Source organism: Parasteatoda tepidariorum, chromosome 1 (genome assembly GCF_982258835.1).
Source record: "Parasteatoda tepidariorum strain Cologne lab strain chromosome 1, Ptep-v5.0, whole genome shotgun sequence".
Classification (NCBI taxonomy): Eukaryota; Metazoa; Arthropoda; class Arachnida; order Araneae; family Theridiidae; genus Parasteatoda; species Parasteatoda tepidariorum.
The window spans coordinates 19,794,573-19,800,572 of record NC_141755.1 but is presented as its reverse complement, the minus strand read 5'-3'; positions in this window follow the sequence as shown (position 1 = coordinate 19,800,572).

The window sequence follows — 6,000 nt, the reverse complement described above, 5'->3', positions numbered from 1 at the left end:
TGCACTATTCTTGTTTCCATAGCAGCAGACAGCTTCAGACTTTGTGGAGAGGGGAGTTCTTACCGTAGACAAACTATACTTAACTCCCAAAAATATAAATAATTAAAATATAGTTATGGTGGCGTTATTTGTATTTTACGTTATTGAAGCATTACAACGGAGTAATTATATATGTACTATAAAGAAAATTTAGTAGAAAAATTTAAAGTAGTGCAGGAAAAAAGAAATAAGCAACAAGTCAAGACAATTTAAGAATCATTTATAAAAATCCTCTTAATTATAAAAAAATAAAAACATTTCTTAGACTCATTCGAAATTTGATAACACATATAGTTGATAAAGGTACTTTATCAACTATGTGTGTGATAATACACATAGGTGATAACACACATAGTTGGTGCAAGTAGTTGGTTACACACATAGATATAAAGGTGATAACACACATAGTTGATCTGGAGGAGCACTCTAATTAAATTACACCCTCAAAAGCAAAACAAATTACGTTTTAAATTTAATAGTTTAGTGTTAGAGCCACAGGAACGCATGGTATAGAGGGTTCGCCTCCCATTTAGATGACTCAGGTTCGAATCTCAGCAGTGGCTGGTTGGTACGAATTCTGCTCCCGACTCGCATTGACTACAATGCTGACGTTTAGTATTTTCAGTGGATTGTGGATTAGAATACCCTTCCCATCGAGCTAAGCATGGGAGGTTTTGGTTATCTTCCTCTGCATGCAACGAAAATGCGGGTTAGTTACATGAATAAGTTGCCCACGAAAGCTAGTTTATCTCAATACTTGATCTAGGAGTTCTTCTGGGTTGGGTTTCATGAAAAAGAAATGAATTAATGAAAAAATATTGAGTTTCATGAAAAAGAAAGGAGCAGAACTCTCATTCTAAAAGTAAGGTTGAACTCTCATTTTTTCCCTAATAAAACGCTACTACGGATCGAATCTCAGTTCTCTACTTTGCCAGTTCAGTGCCTTAACAATTGATTTATCACTGCCGGATCAAACAATCAAAAATAAATATTAAAATATATTTAATGGCTAATTCTATTATTTAATATCTACGAATAGTTTTCTTTTGCCAAATTCCTTGAATTGTGAAAACCGCTGTTTTCAAGAGGTCACACCTCACTATAGTTTGTTTAAAGTAAGAACTCCCCTAGCCATTCGACTGGACCTGTGGCTGTCACTATGGTAACGAAGTGTAACTATTTCAAGTACGGGTGTGGGGTTACTGTTTAGGACAGGTTTTGGCTAGGGTCGACGAAAGAAAGGGAATCGTTTTCTTCGGTCTATTGTGTTTGCCCTAGAGAGAAGAGAAACTACCCTCCCTGAAATGTGCTATTCTTGTTTCCATAGCAGCAGAAGGCCTCAGACTTTGTGGTGGGAGGAGTTCTTACCGTAGGCAAACTATACCTAAGTTTATCATTGATATGATTGAAATCGAAAACAAAATTTTCTACTGCTTAATGTTAAAAATAAACATTTAAAAAAATCTGAAAGAAGCACAGTTATTAAAAAAATCTTTGTTGGAGGGGGGTCTCGAAGTCCTAATTCCAAAAATGGTCCTAAATTTACAAAAAATGCAACGTGAAACCTTTTGGTGCTTTGATCTCCAATTAATTTCTTTATATGAGCCGTGGTGGCTCAGGTTTCGCTTCTCAATTGAGGGGATTCAGGTTCAAATCCCCGATGTGACTGGTTGACACTTCTGTTCCCGGCTCGCACCCACCACAGTGCTGACCTCAGCTGTAGAGGAATAAATCATCAGCGGCAGACATTAGAATTCCTTTAACGTCGGGCTAACCGTGGAAGGTTCCGTGATTTTTCTCTCCATTTGCAGGTTTAAACCCATCAAAAAGTCCTACACGAAGACTAGTTTCTCCCAAGGCTTGATCCTGAAGTTGCCTTGTCTACTGGATTGGGTTCAAAATTTAAAGGCTACGGAGTTGTGTATTCATAGTCGTTAACACAGACTTGGATTTGCTGTTCAACACCGGTTATAAAATTTTAAAAAAATTGTTTTAGTGCAAAATTTTATTCAGTATTTAAGCTGTTTGTACAATTCTTCAAGAATTCCTTTTGATAATAAATGAGTACGACACCTAATATGTTAGAAGCGCTTTAAAATTTTAAAAGCAATATTAAAACATAGCGTAGAATTAGAAGGCAATTCGTTCAAAAATCAAGTTAAAAAAATAAATAAAAATTTAAAAAAAAGTACGTAGCACTATAATTTCGAGATTAATTTCGTTTTCAACAAATCTTTATTTTTCGATGCTTTAAAAATAAAAAAATATTTTCAAAAATATCTTTGTTCACACATTTTTCATTATTTTTTTTAGAAAAAAAAAATTATTGGTTAAATTTATTTCCGAAACAAAAAAAAAAAGTTTTTTTTATAAAGAAAAATATTTGTAACGCAAAATTTTTCTTCTTTTCGAAAATAAAAGTTTTTATAAAACTTTCTTTTTTTTTAAATTTTTTTTTAATATTCAAACAACTAAAAATAAAACACAAAACGAAAAAAAAAAATTATGCAACAAAATAAAAAAATACACTGCCTAGAAGAAAAATCGTAAAATTGATTTTATCGTTCTCATTTTCGGGAGCGCAACATCCCCTAACTATATTGACATCCAATTTACTTTATTAGGAGCTGTATTCTAAATCAATATAACAATTTTCCTCCAAATAAGCAGCATACAGCTGAGCAATCGATTTCTTTTTTATGCTCAGCAGTAGTCATAGGAGTTTGCGAGGTAGGGGATTGCAGACAAGAGCAGTTGCGCAGCGGAGTAATTCTGCGCTTCAGCAATGCCTGAGCTGCACGCACAGTAATGTAGCTCCTCTAGCTTTTACAGCAATCTGATAAAAATATTTTTGATGGCGGAACATTTTTGTCGGAGGCTCTGTAATTTTTAATAAACGGCAGAAATACAGAAAAAGGCATGAATTAAGAATGAGGAAGGGAAACTTATTTTTAATATTTTAAATTGTTAATTTTGAAAGCTTAAGCTAAACTATACAAAAAAAAATCATATATTTTATGCTTTAAGCTAGCTTAATCCTCTTTTTTCCCTTTAATTAATGTTCCTCGAATTTAATAATTCAAGGAAAAAATGTATCTGATTTTAAATTTTACATTTAATTGGGAAATTGAAAATATAAAAATAAACTTTACTGACAAACGTAACTTCAGAAAAAGCATTTTTATTAGATTTAAAAGGGAAAAAATGGAAACCGAAGTTTTTAGTTTATATCATGAAAAAGTTAATTAATATCACTATAATGTTAATACTCAAGGGAAACAATCGGTGACCTTGGAACCGTGATGGCTCAGAAGATAGAGCATTCGCCTACCAATGAGGTGAACCAGGTTCGAATCCCAGCGATGGCTGATCGATACGAATTCCGCATCCGGCTTGCACCAACCACTGTGCTGAGGTAAAATATCCTCAGTGGTAGACGGATCATGGATGAGAGTCCCCTTGCCGTGAGGCTAACCATGGGAGGTTTTCGTGGTTTTCCTCTCCATGTAAACGCAAATGTGGGTTTATTCAATACCTCCTAGATTGAAGAAAGCCAAAGGACGGAAAACGATGACTCATACAGTTAGGCCCAGATTTGCTGATCACTTCTGACGAAGCTTCTCTTTTTCCCTTCTGTTTCTCGACACTTTTTCGTTACTCTTCTACTAATTTTTTACTTTCTACAAATTATTATTATTATTTTTTTTGTCTAGATTAAATGTTCTTAAATTGTGTAAAAATGCTTAATATATTTATTTGTTTTCAGAAATGATTAACAATAAATCAATTCTAACAAAAATAACTGTTGTGTGAATGAAAAAAAAAATATTTTTAAGCATTAAATATCAGTTTTATTTTATAAATTGGAAAATTTTATCTAACTTTTTGTTATAAAATGTATGGATTAAAAACAAAGAAATATATTTTTAAAGGGATTTTACACATTTATTATTATTATAGTTTTGACATAAAACTAAGAAAGGGGTCTAATTTTTATAATATGATACTTACATTTTTAGTAGATGATTATTTTGGATTTTAAAGATTATGTTTTGCATGTTATTAGAACTAGAGCATACGAAATAAAATAGAAATTGTTTATAAACAATGACATAAAATGAGCTTAAAAAAATTTAGAAAATCAAATGCAGTCTTCAAACAAGGTTTAGATAGTAAAAAAAAACATATCAAAAGCATGATTATAATTTGTATTTTTTTCCTGTGGAAGTGTGATTGTTAGAAGTGATAAACTAAAATTAAAGTAAGCAACCTTAGATAACAAATATTTTATTAAATAGCAAATTCAAAAAACGATAAATAAAATGTAAACACAAATTTTACTGAAATATGTTAAAACTTTCAGTAACATTTAAAAAAGTATAATTTTTACCATCACACTGATAAACTAAAATAAAGTAAGCAACCGTAGATAACAAATATTTTATTAAATAGCAAATTCAAAAAACGATAAATAAAATGTAAACACAAATTTTACTGAAATATGTTAAAACTTTCAGTAACATTTAAAAAAGTATAATTTTTACCATCACACTGATAAACTAAAATAAAGTAAGCAACCTTAGATAACAAATATTTTATTAAATAGCAAATTCAAAAAACGATAAATAAAATGTAAACACAAATTTTACTGAAATATGTTAAAACTTTCAGTAACATTTAAAAAAGTATAATTTTTACCATCACACTGATAAACTAAAATAAAGTAAGCAACCGTAGATAACAAATATTTTATTAAATAACAAATTCAAAAAACGATAAATAAAATGTAAACACAAATTTTACTGAAATATGTTAAAACTTTCAGTAACATTTAAAAAAGTATAATTTTTACCATCACACTGATAAACTAAAATAAAGTAAGCAACCTTAGATAACAAATATTTTATTAAATAGCAAATTCAAAAAACGATAAATAAAATGTAAACACAAATTTTACTGAAATATGTTAAACTTTCAGTAACATTTAAAAAATATAATTTTTACCCGTCACACTGATAAACTAAAATAAAGTAAGCAACCTTAGATAATAAATATTTTATTAAATAGCAAATTCAAAAAATGATAAATAAAATGTAAACATAAATTTTACTGATATATGTTTAACTTTCAGTAGCATTTAAAAATAATTCTAATGTCATTTAATATCTCTTTTCTAATGTCATTTTCCTTGAAATGCATCTCACATACCTATAACAAAATGAATACAATATTTAAATGTGCATTTAAAATAAATAGTACATACTATATTCATGTATGAAAAATTAATAGATTTTTGTAGAAAAATTAATAGATTTTTGTAGAAAAATTAATAGATTTAAATTTCATAATCAAATAAATTACAATATATTATGGTCAAACAAAAATGTTTAAAGTTTGAGCAAAAATTTAATAAAATACTAAAATTATTAATATTTTTATAAAATAAAACTCTATAAAAATAACTATATATTACAATAGTTTGCGATATGATTGATAAGAACAACTTAATTATTATAAATAATTTATCCACAATTTAAAATAATTTACTCTTAGTAAAAATATAATAAAGAAGCATAATTAAATTTTTAAAAATAAGAACAAATATTACTCACTTTAGAATTCTTTGCAACTTCAAAATCTCTTGGCATGGCGGCAAGCCATTTCTTACGTATTGGGAAATCCAAAATTTAATGCTTTTGTACCATCAACTTTGTAAAATCCTCTGCAGTTTGGTACACAGCACTCATTGGCAATTATCCATAACACTAAGAATTAAATTAATGCTGACATTTACAACATTTGTTGAATAAATATAAATTTTACGAAGAACGTTGACACCAGAACACACACGGTTGTTTACAAATTCAAATCAAAAATATTCGCCAATTGGCTGAATGCCGACACAGGTTATAATACTTGAGAATATCGCCAATGGCTCGTTTGATCAGATTCGGAGTTTTT